The sequence below is a fragment of the Hibiscus syriacus genome, unplaced genomic scaffold (genome assembly GCF_006381635.1).
Source record: "Hibiscus syriacus cultivar Baekdansim isolate YM2019G1 unplaced genomic scaffold, ASM638163v2 tig00110186_pilon, whole genome shotgun sequence".
Taxonomy (NCBI): domain Eukaryota; kingdom Viridiplantae; phylum Streptophyta; class Magnoliopsida; order Malvales; family Malvaceae; genus Hibiscus; species Hibiscus syriacus.
In genome coordinates this window covers 136,222-157,479 of record NW_024062617.1, presented here as the reverse complement: position 1 = coordinate 157,479, position 21,258 = coordinate 136,222, and the positions used below count along the sequence as shown (strand labels likewise).

Genomic DNA, 21,258 nt, shown 5'->3' with positions numbered 1-21,258 from the left:
GTCAATATAAGTGTTACCTATTACATTATATAATCGCTACCTAATATGTTATTGTACTTGATAATATTTCTGGTTAAATGCCTTTTTTATTATATAAGCGCTACCTATTACATTATATAAGTGCTATCTAATATGTTATTGTACTTGATAATATTTCCGGTTAAATGATATAACATAACCGGTCTAAATTTTAACCTGTCACTTGTTTAATCGGTCACGCCATTTTTTAGCCTTTTTTAAGCGCCGCACCGTAGAAGCTCCCTAATTACATGTTATATGTCATATGTAACCCCCTCAGACCAATGCGGATAGCCCGATCCGATCCGGGGTGTCACATTAGGGCCACCAGAGCGACCCACTGTAAAAATGGCGGAAAATTTAAAACTTTTATTAAAATATGTAACTTATAAAATGATTTATCAGTATGCAGAAATAAAACAGATTTCCAGACTTGTATATAAATCAAAATACAATTACATGCCCCCTAAACACATGTACCATACTCTGCAACAACGCCGGAAGAACTCCCTTGCTGAAGTCGATAGCTACACTGGTTCAATTCTTTTAACCTGCAATGTAGAGTGAGCTTCGAAAAGCTCAGTAATACAAAACTACCAGATGATGCTACATGACATGCAAATAAATGGGAAGCCATAATTTCCTTATTGAATCAAACGTATACCAATTGCGGAATAATAGTAGTTCATCGAGTAGAAGCCATGAATCTCAGTTCATAAGAAACCTTTCATACTATCACATTTTCATGAGGTCGAATAGGATGCCTAGTGTGTTCCATCAGTACGATAAAACCATAATAGGTACACTAATCAAATGATAGTTCAGTAAAATCCCATAAACCATACTGTAGTGGAGTTTTTTAAACTCGTATTTTAAAACCATCTTACAAAGGGTTAACCTAAGGGAATATCTTAGGGCCTGAGAGCCTACCCAAGATAGATTTTGGGGCTGTGGGGCTTACCTAAGAATACATCTTAGGGCCACAGGGCCTACCCGAGAATGATCTCAGGGCCGCAAAGCCTACCTAAGAGTCACATTAGGTCCATAAAAATTTTCCAGCTTGATCAGAGCTGTACTTTACAAATCTGTATCTCCAAAATATAGTTTATACAATGATACAAATCCATAAGCCATCATCGTTAAGTCGGTGCATCCATAAAACAATAACCATAGATTTCAGTGTACCACATGTTAAAACAATAAAACAATTTTTCAAAATATAAGGAACACACTAGAGAATCCAATTATTTTTTAGATGCATTTTGTAGTCATCAATATGGATAACATGAACTTGTGCAATTTGATTGGATTCCAATAATAAGATCTTATTGAAGAGAATCGATTTCTAACCGATCTAATCAGACATTTCAGATTGATACTTTTAGAATTCTACTAAGTTTCTATATACATCAGGAAAACGTTCAGGAACCTTTATACAGAATAATTCTAAATCCAGATTTACTGCGAGTGATTCCATTACCCAAACAATCAGAGGTATTCAGGAATATACTTTGAATTCATAGGTTTTCAGCCCAATTGAACCAAATGAGGTATTCAGAATCTTTTCCTTATGCGTTACTTGCGTTTTCCAACATGACCGAAGTGATTTTAGATGAAAATATAGAATCGAAGATTCAAGTCATTTACAATCTATGACTATCGATCATATTATCAAATAACTCGAGTTACACAACTCCCAAACTGATGCTTGCCAACAAGTCAATTCATTATCCTTCCAGTGTATTCACTCTTTAATACCATAATGCAGATCCATAGATCATCCCCATAATCGTCACTGAATAAATCTTCCAACGGTCTTTATTTCATTTCCACGTTTCAATAATATCAGGAAATACGGACGTACTTGATCCATGGCTCATAACCCATAAGGACAATTCATCATATAAGTTCAACAGTGTTTCCAAACTCATCCAATCACCTATTTAATCCTCAATCATTGATGTTACTTAGTTCGTTTAGTAAGCAAGTCTATCCCAATTACTTTAAAGTTTTCCAGAATAATTCAGACGTTTCTGAATTTCAAATACACGTTGTACTTCATTTCAGTTCAATTTATTCATATAATAAAGTTATTCTGGTATTCGTGGTTGATTTGACTCACGAATACACACTTATTAGTATGTATGCGCTCTAGAGTTGAGTTGAGCCAAGTACTTCCAGAATTATCATCGATCCAAATTTGAGAAGATGAACAAACATTCAAGTGGTACTTATATCATTCAGGTAATGATATAGCACTAACGTTGGTTGATCATTTAAGTTGCGTTCCATAACTTTTACTGGTAGCACAACATCCATGTTTATTTGGATTTCTTAATTAATCCAAGACATTTACTTATTCTAGGTCATAAGGGCATTTTGGTCATTTTGATGCTCAACGTTTTTCTATTCATTTCAAAGCTTGAGTATATCCATTCATTCCTGAACTTGGTGACATTCTTGAGTCATTTCCATTCCAGGGGTATTTTGGTCATTTTACAAATCTAGAATATTTCAATCAATTCCTTCCGTTCGGTCTTATTATTTAATTAAAACTTATAATTTATGTCAGTCCCTTTGAACTATTCTGACAAAATATCACCATCGATAAATTATTATTCTTCACGTACTTACTCAAGTCGGAGATTTCCAAGTTAAATGCCTTCTCAGATGTTACTAACGGATTATCAGAATTGTCCATACAAAAATAAGATCTCAACAATCAAATCAGTAATTTATCGGTTTAAAAATAAATTCTCATGTTATTTCCTCATTCAGAGTCAACTTGGACTATTTTTACCTCTCAAGGGCATTTTCGTAATTTCTTAATCAGATAATTTTGGTATTAACTCTTAACAAAAATAATTATACTTTAGAGATCCAATGGTTAATTGCTTCCCGAACATTCTTTGATCTCGAAATGATTCCTTAACAGACTTATAGTATCTTATACAAACCCTTTTAGGGTTAAAAACCAATTTTCTAAATTTTCTAAGTAAAACTAGCATTTCTTATGCACATCTGTAATTATATCGGATCAATATGTCTTTCAGAGTTATTAACCAACTTCCAAGAACAATTCTTGTCATCTTACAATATAAAGGTATTTTCGTAATTTTACCCTACAGAGTATTCTCATAATTTCCCATCCAAGTACCTTTAACATTTAACCTTTAAAATATAAGTTACAAATCCGTGGCTGATTTCTTTATCACAAATCACATAACTTGTAATTTAATTCTAACATTCCCTCAATCTCTTATATTAATCATTCGATCCGAATTCAGTTACGAATTTCTACCACATTCATATCGAGTGTATAAATTAATCAACTCCACAAAATTGATCAACATTATCTTATTCATGAATTTACCAATATCAACATGTTCCATAAAGCATAAAGAGGTAGTAAAGTATTACCTCGATTTTTGTGCAATACTGATCGACCATTAAATTCCATTAAAATGTCATCAATCTTGAAATCATCTTCCAATATTTCCTCGGATCCATATCAACAGAAATTACATAAAAACAGAGCTTAATTGCGATAAGCGAATCGAATCGGGTGATAAATCAGTCAAAAACAGCTTACGGGTTCAATATGGCGAAACGGACTTCAGATTCGGATTCAGGACGTCGAAAGCATAAAATATGACTTTTCAAAAATTTGGAATTTTCGGTCAAAATCAAAGTCAACGAGTTTGACTGGCAATTTTAAGGCGATTTTCCCGATATATCACCGGTGACCGGTAATATTACCGATCTAATACCGATCAGATTATATTTTCTGATCTAACACCCTTAGCAATAAAGCGCGCCCCCTGCACCGCTCTATACGATGATTTGGCGCCACGTGGGGTATAACGCGCCCCCTGCACCGCGCTATACGGTGAGCTGGCGCCACGTGGGTATAGCACGGCCCCTGCAGCGCGCTATACCTGTATATCTGACACGTGGGGTATAGCGCGGTGCAGGGGGCGCGCTATACCCCTAACTACCGACCCCTCCTCCCTATAAATACCCCTATTCTCAATCAATTTTATCATACCAAATTCTCTCAAATTCTCTAAATTTCTCTCAAATACTCTCTTTTAAGGTATATTTTAATATTTTTACTATTATATTTTACTTTATTTAATATTTACTAATATAATTCTTTTCAGATATAATGGAAGGCAGTCTACTTCGCTCGAATGGAAATCATATATCTCTACACTTTGCTGATACGGTAACATTTTAACGTTTTAATTTAATTTAAATTATTAGTAATATTAGTTATTTATTAATGCATGATTATTATATAATAATTAAATATCTCGACACTTTGCTGATACGGTAACATTTTAACATTTTAATTTAATTTAAATTATTATTAATAATTATTTTTATTCATTTAATGCATGATTATTAGATTAAGAATTAATTTTTGTAATTATTTATTTTAGAGAAGGACCCGTGTATTAGATTTTTTATTAGGAATCTTAAGTTAGTGATACCTAGTCGTGTCTTGCGTATTAGTAGAGCTGGATTCGGTTACATAGGTAGATATCAGGGTCACTGTAAGATAGAGCCAGACCTGATTTCTGCCTTAGTAGAGCAGTGGAGGCCGGAGACCCACACATTCCATCTTCCATGCGGAGAGTGCACGATCACGCTTGAGGATGTTTCTATGCACCTGGGGCTTCCGGGGATGGAGATGTGATATCGGGGATAGCTTCCGGTTCTTGGACTGGTTTGGGATAGTCTAGGACGTGTCTCGGAAAATTTTCGGAGGTAGGATACCGTTAAATTGGTTAGATGCCAATTTTCGGGAGTTGAGCGCAGACGTCTCTGAGGATGAGGTTAAGATGTATGCAGGGGCATGCTATTGCAGCTGATAGGAGGGTTGCTGATGCCAGACAATCGCGCAAATAGTTTACTGCATGTGGTTGCGACATCTTAGCGACTTTCGTCTCGCCGGATCATTCAGTTGGGGCTCGGTAGTTTTGGCTTTGTTGTACAGGGAGATGTGTGGAGCCACTGACTACAGGCGTAATGCTATCAGCGGAGTCTCCTGCTGCTGCAGTCTTGGCATGGTATCGATTGCCCTTTTTAGTCCCGTTGTGAAGAACCCATTCGTATTTCCACTACTTCTGAGGTAATTATAAAACTGATTTTGTATATTAATAATTTTATACAACGTATAACAAATTTTTTCCTTGAATAGTGGTCTACTGATAGGAAAAATCATCAGGATCTACTGATGATTTAGAAAAGATTAGGGTACTAATCGATCAGAAGGCTGGCACACAGGTATGAATTTTAATGTTTAAAATCGATTTTAGATTATAGTTATATAATTAGATTATTATTGATAAAATTACATATTATTGTTTTAGTTTGAATGAGTGCCATATTCTACTGATGATGTGAGGGCGGTGATCCCACCTGAGTTGAGGGGTCTATTAGATGTTTGGATGGCGATGGTCCCTCTGATCTGTTATGCGACCGTCGAGTGGTACTCCATTGATCGCGTGCTCCGATAGTTTGGTTGTTTTCAACCAATTCCAGAGCACCTCGCAATATGGATGAGTTGTATAGCTTAGATAGACGGCAAGACAGATACAGATTGGTGGTGAGGCATCATGAGTGGGTCGTGTTGTGGAGGATCGACATCGGCGCATTCCACGTAGAGAGCCCATTTTTATTGACTTTTTGATGTATGCTGAAGATTATTATGAGTGGTTCAACAGTAACGGGAAATCGTTTCTACTTCTCGAGGATACACGAGGGCAGACCTTTCCACGACGTCGACAGAGACGTTCACCGACACAGCACCATCGTCCCCTGACTCGTGGACGGAGAGCAGGTGCTTCCGGTTCATCCTCAGATGCACCAACAGGACCTTCCCAGCAGCCACCGCAGCCATATATGATGTTGCCATCGCCTTTCCATTACCAGATGCCGCTGCCGCCGCCTTCACTCGGTTTTATGACCCCGCCACCGCCACCGTCACAGATGACCCCTCCTGGAGGCTATTATGGGTCTATGTTTACAGACCCGACTTGGGGTTCATATGTTGGATATTTGGCGGGTTCAACCTCATCACCCATGGCCGCAGCACAGACACCGCCTCCTGTACAGTTTTCACACTCAGCGATGTCTGGGTTTTATGACTTTTCCCAGTTTTCGCAGGCCGGTGGGATAGTCAGTCATACAACTCCAGGGTCCTTACTCTACGGAGGTACTTCATCGTCATTAGCTCCTCATGTACCTGCGCAAGACGACGACGACGACGATGGTGATGATGATGACAGCGAGGAGTCAGAACCAGTGATACGAAGAAATCCTCCTCGAGACCGACAGCCACCGCCCTGCGGAACACATTCGCTTCGCATGCATCGATAGATTTTGTTTTTTATTATATTTGTATTTACTTTATTTTGTTAAATTGTAATTTTTTTATTATTTCTCATTTAATACTTACTTTATTTTGTTTTTTAATGTATTTCAGTCGGTTTTTTTATTACCATTTATTATCAGTTATTATAATTTGGTTATCATTTACCATTTAATACTTATTGTTATTAGTTTGTTAAAATTTAATGATTGTGTTTGTTTTTTTAATCTTTATCGGTGATTATCAAATGACATTAACTTGAAGTAAATGCAAATTAAAGTAGAAGAATTATTATTTGATAATAAAATACATCATTTCCTCATCAATTGTTACTTGATGACAACAGAAGTGGACATGCTTTTCTAGTGTGCCCTGGGTTTCTACAATGCCCACATCTTCTGTCTTGTCTAAATCTTTCTCTAATATCCATATCGCAATGAATTCGATTGGATTTTGGACGACCATGCTCCCTCAATAAACTCGGATTTAGTACAATCGGAAGCCAATCTTGAACCTCATTAGGGTCTTTGTCATTACATATGGGGGGAAACTCAAATTCGTATACCTTAAAAACTTCAGATAGTAGGTATACAGGATCCACAAAATGGTTATAGTCTTGACGTGTATGCGAGCAAGCTACTATCATATGAGAGCATGGATACTTTAGAGCTTGAAAAACCCCGCAGTCGCACGTTCTGTCCCATAGATTTACTCTTAACGACACAACTTCAATCCCTTGAAGAGGTCGCGGTAACTCTGTGACACGAAACATTTCATGCCTTCTAGAGAAGCTTGTTACAGACATTCCATTTGATGCAGCAATTTTTTTCTGTAGATCTGCAACTAATCTAGGGTGATAGACATGACCGCCTTGCATCCAGGTTTGAGCTTATCCCCTGAGTTTCGCAAAAAGCGCCCCCAAACAAAAATATGTAGTCTATACCAAAGCCGCTAAAGGTAAGTGACGTGCACCCTTTAAGGTTGAATTGATTGCTTCTGCCAAGTTGGTCGTCATGTGTCCATATCGATATCCACCATCATATATGTTCGTCCACATTTCTTTATCGATGAGGCTGATGTAATCATATCCTTCCTCGTTCTTCGCCCGCAACTCTTGAAACATTGATTCAAACGTTCGAGGAAGTAGTTCATAACCTGATCAAAAAATATATAGCTTACTAACTTGTTGTCTTTGCAAAATTAAAACAATCGAAAGATAACAAACTTGCTAAGTTTCACTTACCCATGCGCACAATTAATTGACGCTCATCATTCTTCTTGTACATTCCATGGTAGTTCGCGGCAATGTGTCGAAGACAATACCTATGTTGGACAAAGGGTGGTTGTCGCATTGGACCCAAAGACTCCATTGCTGCTTTGATTCCAGCTCCGCGATCTGAAATGACACAGATGTTTTCCTTCGTGATAACATGTGCACGTAAATTTCGGAGGAAAAAATCCCAAGAAGCTGTATCTTCTCCTTCGACAAGAGCAAAAGTAACTGGAAGAATGTTGCGATTGCCATCTTGGACAACTGCCAATAATAAAACTTGCTTGTATTTTCCATACAAGAACGTCTCGTCGATCTGGACCACAGGCTTGCAGAATTTGACAGCATTAACGCACTGTGGGTAACTCCAAAAAACCCGCGGTAGAATTGGCATCGATCACGAAGAACTCGATCATTATGGTATGCATAGGAGGTTTCGAAGTCCACAATTATCCCAGGATTCAACGTTCACACCAGCCTAAACCAACATGGAAGTTCATTGTAAGATGCATCCCATTCGCCATGAAGTTTGACAATGGCATTTTGTTTTGCCAACCAAGCTTTTTTATAGGAGACAGTGTACCCATACTGCGATTGTATAGCTGAAATCAACACTGCAACAACTATATGAGAGCTTGCTTTGACCATGGGCATGATGGCTTGGCATATCAGTTCAGAGTGAGTCCAAGTTGGGATGATCTTGGTTGACCCCTCCAGCACAACATGTGTGAGGATCGTTGTATATTGTTAGTTCCCATCTATTGTCTTTCATCTTCCTCTTCGATACGCGAACCATACAATTGCATCAATTTTCGCACAGGGCACAGTAGCATACATATTTTTCGGTCGTGGAGCGGTCTACTCTAGACTGAACAGAATTACAAATATTGTAATTTTTGATAACCATCATCGCTTCTTCTTTGCTTGAAAACTCTATGCCTAAAGATAACTCACCATTATTTATTGATGAGTAATACCCATAGTCACCGAGATGAGGCATATCCGCAAATTCTGGCCCGTACATTGCACCATAATCAGCTTCATACATGTGTGCAGGAGAGTCAGTTTGTGCCATATTTCCTGGAACTTCATCATCATCGGAGTTGAATTGCGGTGATTTTGGGTCAATGAACAGTCCAGTCTCAACACCATCCGCACCAGGCTCACGAAGCGGTTCTTCTGGTGGAGATGATGGTTCCTCCATCCTATCCACATTTAGGTCAAAGAACCTACTACTTGCATGCCTTCCCCTTGAACTAGAAGGCATATCGACATTGAGATCGAAAAAGCTCGCAGTCGAATGCCTCCCCCTAGAGCTTGAAGCCATCGCGTCAAATGGAAACTGCACAGATGGTTGCGTCGATGGCATCTCCATATTAAGGTCAAAGGGATTTGCAGATGAATGCCTTCCCCTTGAACTGGAAGCGATGTTGCCATACGGATTGTTCGTCGACCTACCTTGGTACATATCGTAAGGAGTTGCGGATGAATGTCTCCCCATTATGGCATTAAAATCATTACACATTACTGTCGTCGGGCTGTCAACTTGTTCAGTCAACCCATAGTGGGAGCTTAATGATTGACCCCAAACAACACACACTTGAATAAAATGTGCATACATCTCAATAGCGGCGTCTGAATAATTACTTTGAGCTCCAACCATCATTTCAACATCATCATTGTTCGAAAGTTCGAACGTGTATAAGTTAATGGAACAATATGTTGAAATCTATACTGCAACACGACACTCTTCTACTACTTCCAACATGAATCTTCCTCGAAATCTTCGTTATAAGCTCCTCAAGAGTTATGTTTCTCTTGAATGATATTTTAACACGCTCATTTGATACTAAAACACGTCGGTTTCATCTTCTCGAATTTCACCATCATAAAAACAATAGCTAAAAGTCGCGCCATTATTTGAGTTTAAAAGTGCGGCACTATTATATCTGAAAAAAAAATGAAACAACCCTGATTTAATAAATTATATATGAACGAACATATAACACATAAAAGTTTTACACATCAACGTAAATAAATTAAATAATATAATTTAATATATTACCTGCACCGCAAACTATTTGACGTATGCTCTCGCTTTCCATTTTACAAACACAAAAATTAATTGAAAATAATTAGTATAATATTTTTTTCAAATAATCATAATAAACAATAAATAAAAAAATATAACAAAATTACCTTATAACGAAAAACCGCACGAATTTCTAAATAAAATATGAGAAGATTGCCAGAATTATTGACTCGTTGACGGAATTATTGTATTAATTTATAAGTTGAGAGGAGAGATGTGAGAAATTAACCGGCGGAGAATGGTATTTATAGCGAGGAAAGTTATACAAAACGCGGTACCTGCCCCGCATTATATAAAATTATGTCAGGAGTAAAGGTATGTTGCGGTACCTGCCCCGCGCTATATAAAATTATTAGGAGTAAAGGTATAGCGTGGTACCTGATCCGCGCTATACCCCTGCATGGCGTATAGCGCACTGCAAGGGCCGCACTATACCCACGTGGCGCCAGCTCACCGTATAGCGCAGTGCAGGGGGCGCGCTATACCCCACGTGGCGCCAAATCATCGTATAGCGCGGTGTAGGGGGCGCGCTTTACTGCTAAGGGTGTTAGATCGGTAATATTACCGGTCACCGGTGATATATTGGGAAAATTGCCCAATTTTAAGACCTTCGGGTCCGAATTTTGAAAAATGGACTGCGGAATCGGATTCGGAACGTCGAAAAATGTCAGGATAGGTATACTCCGTCAACGTCAAAGGTCGTTTAATGCCCGGTCAAAGCCAATCAAAGTTCTGATCAACTATGGTCAACGCCGGTCAACAGTCAACAGTCGACCATTTTACACAAATATCACCCTAACATAAATTAATTACCAAATTAGCCACATTCTACAAATATTTACCAATCTAACACCCGAATTTTACACAAATAGCACCCAAACATAAATTAATTACTAAATTATCACCCAGACGATGCCCACTCTCGGGGGTGGCGCGTGTGGCGCGTGAACAGTACTACGATGTCGGAAAATTCCCGGAAAAATTACTAAAAATTATTTTAAGCGATTTTGAGGCACTTACAAAGCTCGGTTCACAATTTTGAACGGTGGAGAATTCGATTCCAAAACGTCAGAAACTTTGACGGTCTTACCCCTCCACGCGCCGGTGACGATGGAGAAACGGAGAACACCGGTGGACTCAGAACGATATAAGGAACACGATGGTGCGGGAGGTGTCGTAAACGGATGACCGGATCGTCGTGAATCGATGGAAAACCAATTGAAATTGAGTTATTACCGACGATACTTCCGACTGAAATTAACGACGAACGGAGACGATTCACGACGAAAGGTTTGAGGGTTTTGTTCCTCGGTTGACACGAACACGATGTTGGTTTTGTCTCGTCGATCGGAGGTCGGACGGTGAGTAGATCGGAGTGTAAAGAAGGGTTGCTGGAGAGGGAAACCTGGAAAATCTCTGTTGAACCTGCGCACGGGGGGATTTATAATTCAACATATAAAAAAAGGTTAAATCATGGGTTTAGCCACTGAATTTCATGTACTTCTTAAAACGGTCTTTCAAATTTGAAATCTTACAATTTAATCCACCATTTCTTTCAAAATACCAATTAAATCCACCAATTTATAATTTCTTAAATTTAGCCCCTAAATTGGGGTGTTACATCATATGTTTAAATGTGATGATGTGACATGTGTTATGTGTTTGGAGTGATAACATGGCACATGTTATGTGTCCAAAAGTGATGTGGTACTTTGTCATGTATCAAAAGTGATGATGAGGCATTGTCATATGTCTAAAGTGGTGACATAGAAAATTCCATGCTATCAATTTGGATAGATAGAACTTGCCAAATTAGCGACAAGCGTTCAATTAACAATTTTCATTTAAATAGGGGACCTTTTGTCCTAAAATAAAATATAAGAGGTCAAAGTGATTAAAAAAGAATAGGAATAATTATTTTTAAAAAATAGAGATTAAAGTGATTATCTTGTCAAATGTTAGGGTTGAATAAAGATATTATTCCATGAAAAAAATTCACTCCTAATGTTTGATTAAATAATTACTTTGATATATTCTTTTTTTAAAACACTTTAACTTTCAATATTTCATTTTGAGTCAAAATGATTTGATGAAAATCATCAACTAATAGTCGGTATTTGTTGTTAACATGACATTATTAAGTGTTTGAAGTGTTTAAATGACATTACAATGTGCCTATAATGGTGATATGGTACTGCGACTTGTGCACAATAATGTTGTGGCATTGTTACATGTTCAAAGATATTAGTAAATTATTTATTTTTATATATTAAATTGATATATTTATTTTTTATCAAATTAATCTCATTGAATGAAATGATGATACATGTAATCATCTAAGTTTAAAGGGTGAAAAACTCAATGCTTAGCCATCAAACTAAGTAATATATAATGTTTGACTAATATATTTTTATATTAGTATGTTTATAACATAATATTAATGTACTATTGACATAATTATTAGTATTTTAAAATAGATGATATTAATATGTTTCTATAAGAATATATTAATTATAAAATATTTTACTATTTACGTCATAAATATATTAATATAAAAGTATATTTGAAATATATTATGTTATAAATATATTAATATAAGAATACTAATTTTTTTAATTTGAGAGAATGACATGTATCATCATATGATTGGATGAAATTAATTTAATAAAATAATGTTAATAACTTGGCATGTCATCACATTAGATATGTGATAGTGTCATATTATTATTATAGATATGTTGTAGTATTATATCATCATTGTAGACACGTGACAATATTATGATAGTATTTTAAATGTGTGACATGTGTTGCGTCATCACTTATGTATATGTGACAATGTCATATAAATATTTTGGATACATAAAACTTGTCACGTCAATTACAAGTGTTGATGTGAGTCAATTGAGGTTTTCACCTCATCATGAGTTATTTTGACTTCTTAATGAAATATTTCGAGCTAAAGTGTTTAAAAATAAATGAGGAATAAAGTGACTATTTTGTAAAGTTATGGGTGAATTTATTTATTATATCTATTATCTACGTATTTAGTTACTGACCTATTTTTACGATTTTGTTTTGGTAATCTAATTATTTTTTTCAAAATTATACCTAACGTTCTGTTTTTATCACTCGTCTTAGTCGTCTATACAAAATAAACAAATTTATTGATGTGGTAATTTTTTTAATGATGACATAGTAATATTATCGTTAATTTTTTAACTGTGGATAACAAAAATGTAATGTTTGATATAATTTCAAAAGAAATAGTTAGACGACCAAAACAAAATCACATAATTAGATAAGTGACTAAATATATAATTTACCCATCTTTTATTTATTATGTAAGTAGTGTGAATAAAATGCATCTATTAGTGATAAATGTATTTTTCATACACAAATTATGAATGGGCAGGGGATGTGAAGGGTTATTATCTGCATTGTCCTGATGCTTTACCTTATAGAATCAAATTAGATCAAGACCATTTGCGTTTAAATACTTTAATCATCCTACTAAAACACTAATTATGAGAAAACTGTAATTAGGTGTAATGTTGTTATTTGTTGTGTGATAATAGATCATGGCAATGGGAATATGAATGATGGATTTAAAAAGAAAAGAAAAGGAACATGTTGAATGATTGGCTGTACAGACTCTTATCAATAAAAAAATGTGCAACAGCTGAATTTGATTGTCACGCATCAGTTTCAAACTAGAGAAATCTCTACATAAAAAGCCTTACACTACACCCGTCGGCTCGAAAGGGGCGTGCACGAACAGCTGACCCTGCAGGGTAACGACGGCGGCTGTCGCATACGGTTGATTCTGGATGGCAAACTAAACCTGGACAACACAAGCATGTATCGATAATGGAAACAGTCGCTACCAATCCGATTAGGCATTTATAATGGCTACTGAACATGGTTACCGTTATCTATACTGCGATTTCTTCGAATCAAGACGAACCTTTTTAAAGGGTGTGACACCCCAGGGATTGCTTAATTCTCTTGGTTCGCCGGATATAACCAAGTGTCCTGCTTGATCGGACTGAACATGCACCTGATTCATTAAAGCACATGCAGACGGTTTAAAGCGGATTTGAAAACGGATGCCGAGATTAATCTTATTTAGTTAGTTGCAATGAATCTCTCTCGGAAATTCACAGAAAGAATCGTGTAGCGTTTATCACGATTCACGGCTAGACTCGTGCAGACTTCCCAATTAGCACATTAAGAACTCTATGTAAGAACCTTAAATGGTAAAGCCTAATGAAACAAAATTGAATGTTTTTAACGACAGGAAACAAAATTGTAAGGACTCGGGTAGACTCGTGCAGACTTCGCACGTTAAGTTTTTAACGGCAGGAAACTAAAAATAAAACAAAAACTAAACATTAGATATGATTTTGAAAAATTTGAAAGTTATGTATTAAAATGGATCAAAACTGATAGTTAAATACTAAACACATAGTTTACTCTTTTGTATTTTGCCTTTTTAAGTGAAGGATAACAAACAACTAAATCAAGCACTACGAGTAGAGAGATCTACATATTAATTTCCCCTGAGGAATCTCTTAGGCAGAATGTGGTCTTCCAAGAAATAGTAGCAACATTTGATGATTTTCCTATATGATGGAACCATGCTCGTCTCCAGTAAGGATTGATGTACAACACACTCGCAATACTCAGTGTGACCACGACATAAGACGCGACGAACGATGCGTAGAAGTCAGTCAAATCAATCAATCCATCTTCAGTAGACCCCTTCAGCAATGAAGGCAGTGATGGTTCGGATGTCGAGCAGTTCTTCGACAACGGTTTACCGCAGAGAAGAGGATTTCCAACATAGCTGCTTTCCTTGAATGCCAAAAATTGTGCGATCATTACCGGTGTACTTCCGGACATATTATTGTACGCCACACTGAAATAAGACAATTGTGGAGGGATTGTACCACTCAAGTTGTTGTGGGAAAGATCGAGGCTCTCGATTTGCTTCAGATCGAAAATGCTGGTGGGATTGATCCTCTCAAACTATTGTGAGATAGATTCAAAGCAAAGATGTTTTGGAACTTGTTCACTTGGTGGGGAATCTCCCCTGTCAACTTGTTGCACGAGAAATCGATGTCGAACAAGTATCTAAGGACTCTTCCCTTGTAAGAGTACGAGTTGTTTTTTGTCGTGAACTGTATGGGATTATCGATGGAGAACGAACTCGAAGCTTGCACGATAGCAGCGATGTAACGAACATATTCTTGAGATGCTTCGTTAAGTGTTGTAATCATCGAGCATATTCTTGAGATGCTTCGTTAAGTGTTGTAATCATCGAGCAAGGTGGAATGATACCTGAAAGATTGTTATTGGAAAGATCAATCAAGCTTAATTGGTCCATGTTGCACAACTGAACTGGGATCCCTCCTTCAAAATGGTTGATGTTTAGAAGAAGATAGCTCAACTGAGAAAGGTTGCCAATCCAATTCGGAATATTTCCAGTCAAGTGGTTGTATATTAGATCTGATGTCACCAGCATGTTGCTGTTGCGGAAAGCATTTGTGAGTGGCCCTTGTAGCTTTTTCTTGATAAGTGAACTTGATTGATCTATAATGGGCTGAAGCACGATGGAATATTTTTTGTAATTAAGTATTTATCTTTACAAATACGTAGTAGGGATTAAGGTTAGAGAATATGCTATATGTCAGAATTCCTCTCGTATTCTCCTATTTTTGATATTCATGAAATTTCAATTTTCCCATAATTTTTTTGAAATGAATTTCTACATAAAATCTTAATATCTATTTTATTGTGCGGCCAATATAGTTGTCGTTATCTTCTAACAAGTGTGATTATTATACTTACACATTTATTGTAACACACATCTCTCCAATACATTTCTGTACATAAGATACAAATGTCACATCACTTTTAAAATATTTATTCATTTGAAAACCCGTAAAATTTTGTTTCAAATCTTAAAACCACACAATTTAACACAATGATTAAATATTCATTGAAACATATTACTAAAATTATCACTTTAAATACATTATAAAATATTTTCTTAAGTTCAATTACATGCCAACTAAGTTTCAAAATAAGTATGATTGTCCTACTGTTACTGATGAGTCAACCTTAATTGATGATAGTTGTTGCTACTGCTGCACTCCTTACTTGACTAGTCTCCGCTTTTACCTACGCGTGGAAGCAACACACGTTATGTATTTACTTAGTGAGACATAATATTTTAAAGAAAAATTAATGTATACATAAGTATATCATAGTTATTTAGTTTCACACTAAATCGTATACTCCTTAAGGATCATCCTCCTTAATTAAACAAATTTCCATTCACCCAATTATCGTAATTATTCTTAGTATGTCTAGCATACCTATCTTTATTTATATTTTTCTTTTTCCATTTATCTCTTTAGTAATTATTCTTTATTTTTCATTGAATGCATCTATTCATGCTTATAATGCACTATTATGCATTTTTATTTATGGCATACTTTCATGTCGATAATGCACCGTTATGCATTTCATTTATGGCATCCTTTCATGCCGATAATGCACCGTTATGCATTTCATTTATGGCATCCTTTCATGCCGATAATACACCGTTATGTATTTCATTTATGGCACCCTTTCATGCCTATAATGCACCGTTATGCATGGAAAAGGGGTTGCACACTTAGTGCCTATACGGTCGTTCATCAACATATGATGAATTTCGTGGGTTGTACACATAGTGCCTATACGGAAATTCATAAACTTATTATGAATTTCTTAGATTTGCACGCAATGTGTCAATACAAAAATTCATAAACTTATTATGAATTTCTTAGTTTTGCACACAAAGTGCTCATACGGAAATTCATAAACTTATTATGAATTTCTTAGTTTTGCACACAAAGTGCCCATACGGAAATTCATAAACTTATTATGAATTTCTTAGTTTGCACACATAGTGTCATTTGGTAATCACCATACATATATTAAGCAACATGCATCTATGATTATCATAACATATAAGTACATAATAAATGCACTCATCTGGTATGCCTCGTTCGTATGCTTTAAGGGTGTCCTACTATTTGGCAACTTTATATTTGCCCTTGTTCTTGCTTGACTCAGAGGCTTGGTTACGATCTACACAAGCATCCATTAAGTACACATAACATATCAATGTTAGTATACTCTCTAACATTTATATTTTTAATAATACTTAAAAGTACTATTATATTCAATTTCTATAAAAATTCATCCTATTTTAATTTTCCAAACTCAATAGTATCGGTACCCCTACTATGGTATCGATACTTCTATATTATGGTATCGATACTCCCCTGCAGTATCAATACCATTTCTACCTTCTGGTATCCATGGTATCGATATCTTCCTTATAGTATCGATACCCACATCATTATCAATACTAATTGCATAAGTATCGATATTGTTCATCTGATTTCCCCAAATTTAAACCTATAGTATCGGTACTGTTCTTCCAGTACCGATACCCTTACCCAAATTTTCCAATTTTTAGCTTGATTTTTAGTAAATTTTCGTTTGTAACTCTTACTTTTACCTCAAACAATGCCCTTAAACTTAACATCACTTAACCCAACTAACTTTCCTCCATTTAGCTTATTATAACATCTAAATTCTCCAAAGAACATCTCAAACTAAGAATCATACTACTTTTTTTAACATGTTTTTAATCACATCCAAGGTTTTTATTCTCTTATTTTCTTCTTTGACAAGTCAAATATAATTGTAAACATCAATGAAAACTCATATTTCAACAAATTACTCAAAAAACCCATTTTCTTCAATCTAAAATAAAACATCTATTTCTGAGTTTTAATCTTTTTTAACCCTTCCTTAAGCTTACACATCACTTAAGGTTTCAAGAACAAACCCAAAACGAAAGGAAAATCAATGTTGAAGAACCCTTACCTTGGATATGGAGGACACGGGACTAGGAGGAAGAAGAAGAGAACATAGCTTGTTCTCACCCTTTTTTCTTTTCCCCTTTTTAAATACTCTAATAAAAATGTATTTTAAATTCATTTCCCTCTAAAGGACCAAAATACACTTTCATTCTTCCATTCTTATTAATTGGTCTTAATCACAATTTTTAAATCATTTTTTATACTTTACACTTTATTCAATTTAATCCTCCAAATTTTTAAACCTTTGTAATATAATCACTGACCTGATATTTAGGGTATTACATTTATCTTCTAACAAATATTATAATTAAACAAATAAATTATTTAATATTTTCTATTTCAAATGAAATTTTAGAGATAAAAAACAATTTTACCTTGGACATGTAAAGTGTCATTGAGTCCACAACCCTTTATGGTAAGAGACTTGAGAGAAGACAACGCACCAATTTTTTTAAGAAAGTTATTTCCAAGTGGATTATATGATATGTTAAAGACTACAAATTCTTCTATTGAAACACTGAAAGAGGTCAAATGGATGACAAGTTATTGAAAATTTTAAGAAAATAAAATTATTTTTATGAAAAAAGAAAAAAAATATTTGCTTCAAAGAATTCAGAAATCTCTGGTAATTGTATTTGATGGGAGGGGATTTTCCTTCCCAACTTTTTTTCAATTAATTAAGTTCTCAAACTATGATTTTCATTTTAAATTAGTCCTTAAATTTTTAAGTATTCTAATTTCATCCCTAAATCATGTCCATTTTTCTAAAGTAATCTTTGAACTTTTGAATATTCTAATTTCATCCTCAACTCCATCCAAATATTTAGTTACCTCAAACCATAGTCGTTAATAGCATCTGAAAATGTTACATCCGAAATACATATAGGAGATTCATAAGCATAAAACACAAGAGGGGAAATAGATTAAAAAAACCAAACTAAGTTATGAACGACCTTGTTCTCTAAATGAACCTGAATTAATGCAATGTTGAATATCGTAACTTACTATTTTGAAAATCGGATGTCATCATCGTATCATTAAAACAAAAGCTTCTCAAAGAAAGAGTCTTACGATGGGAATGAGCCAAATGATTGCAGTGGAAGGCTACACCCTACACGAAAATGATACAGTTTTTAATTATTTTTTTCTTTAGGAATTTCAATAACATTTTAAAAATAATATTTTAATTTATTAAATTAATTTTTTATTTTTTTGTTAAATTGATCATTTTGACTCTTACTTTTTTTTGAATTAATCATTGATATGTTATCTATTAACCGACTAATTCAGATCGGGTACTGCAGGGGCGAGGGCGACCCTCCCAACCTAGTTTGCTCCATTCACAAACACCAAGATTCGAACCCATGACATTACTTAAGGAACCTAGTACCTCATTCCACTAGACCAACTAGTTATTGGTTGACTATTACTTTTTAAAAGTACTTTAATCATTTTTTGAATGAAAACTGTTAATGGATTAATAGTTAACACTTGTTATTGATATGGTAATGATACTTATCACATATTCTTAAATGATGCCGTGATATATGTCATATATTTTTAAGTGATTGTGTAAAAATATCACTTCAACATAAAGCACTGACCTATGGTTATCCAAGAAAGATCACATGGACCAAAATGACTTAATATAAAAATAAGTGTTCAAACCATGTCTCAAAAAACGTTTTAGTGCCTAAAGAATTTTTTGTTAAAAATAAGTGTCTAATGTTTTCAACGTTACATTTTTAGGTGCTCAGACGTTTTAGGCGACCGAGTTGAGAGCATTATTGGAACTAGCCAACTACTACCGACGGTTCGTGAAGGGCTATTCCAAGATTGTCACACCTTTGACCGAGTTGCTCAATAAGGACAAGGTGTGGGAGTGGAGCACGGAGTGTTATAGAAGTGTTTATAGGTTGAGTCTAATTAGATTCGATTTGAATTTGTGTATAAAATCAACACACATCATATTTATTTAATCTAATTGGATCTAAGATACGTGACTCAAATTTTCTCCAATATCTTTTTGGTTCGCCCATATTATTTTTTAAAAAATATTTTTAATTTACTAGTATTTAATAATCGTATATTTTTATTTTAATAATTTTTTTTCTCTTTTCTTCAAGACTTTTTTAATTGGAAGGTGACGTCAAGTCAATTATTTACATACGAGTAGACCTATAATACGAAGGTCTTGATATATCTCTCGAAACAAGCGGTTGGATGTTGGATTGTACAGAGTCAAGCAATGAAACTCGATAGGGGTTAAGAATGAGCATTTTCGTTAGTCAATCAACCATCATGTGGCATTCTCGTGGGATCCAAAGAAGCTCTATAAACCAAACTTGATTTCATAGACCAGACTTAATTTTTACATGATATAAATTATATAATATATTAAAACAAAATAATAAATATATCATAAAGATGAAATTCCAGAAACAGTAAATATATTAAAATAAAACATATCTGGTTAGTTAAACAGTTGGTACTATGTATCAAACTTAAGTCATTACTCAATAAAATTTCAGAAACAATTTCTTTTGTTCTTCCTAAATTCCCTTTTTATTTATTTGTATAGTTTTCCTTTCAATCAAACATTTATTCCAGGAAATCTAATAATTGCAAAAGGGAACTTTGAGGAAATCTAATATTCTACAAAGCGCAAAAGAAAAAAAAATAGCCCACGAATTAGGCTTATGTGCTTTAAATTAGCAGCAAAAGTTGAGTTTAAAAGGAAAAGCCCAATGTGATCTTCATCGTGAACTGCAGTAAGCTAAAAACCAGACGATGTGGATGAATAAAAGAGATCTGTTTTTGCCTTCAGAACGATTCATCAAAAATGCTACATTTGAAGAAGGCCACACACTCGTCGCTTAATGTATATTCTTTACATAGTCAAGAGCAAAGCAAATCCACTATTAATTTTAAAAAAGAACAAAAAACCCTTAGCAAAATCAAATTGGCATAATTGCTTGAGATCACAAGGACCCTACCCATATAGGACTGGTTAGGACTTTGGGACTAGCCTAACTACCATATCAAATCTTCTCTCTCAAGTTATATGCTCAAATATTCGACAAAGAAAAATTCCTTTTCTTTTACATACACTTAGTAGGATCATGGAAGCACAACTTTTTTTTTTTCTGGTTTAAAAGCTGTGTTGGGATGAATGATTGGGGCACTAGCAGGCGCATCCTCCAGACTCTTGCGGCAACTGAGATGCATTTGTGTTGCTTGACTTAAGATTGACATCCACCATGTCTTCTTGCTTTGTCGAATAAAGTGTTTTCATTCCAGTTAATGCAGCTGCTATCTTCCGAAATAGAGCCTGTAAGGTTAAAGTTACTTCAAAGGACTAAACAAATAAAATAATAATTTTTTTCTTTGGAAGAAAGTCTACAACAGAAAAAAAAGTCAATGTAATAATTATGTAATAATAGTTTAGGGTTATAATTTAGTATTACAAAGGGAAAATGGTTATTTAATTTAATTTTTGCTTTAGGGCAGTTACCTTCAACATCTAGCATTAAACAAGACGCCTTCCCCCAACATG

General features: G+C 35.0%; 1 long non-coding RNA gene across 1 annotated transcript; it reads right to left on the bottom strand.

Annotated features, from left to right (window-relative positions):
• Positions 1-282: 282 nt before the first annotated feature.
• LOC120217180 lies at positions 283-14,873 on the bottom strand. The gene is made up of 3 exons (XR_005525133.1): positions 14,690-14,873; positions 7,993-7,995; positions 283-293 (listed from the first exon to the last, which is right to left on the bottom strand). It is a non-coding gene; the product is annotated as an uncharacterized LOC120217180 (long non-coding RNA).
• Between the last annotated feature and the right edge of the window lie 6,385 nt (positions 14,874-21,258).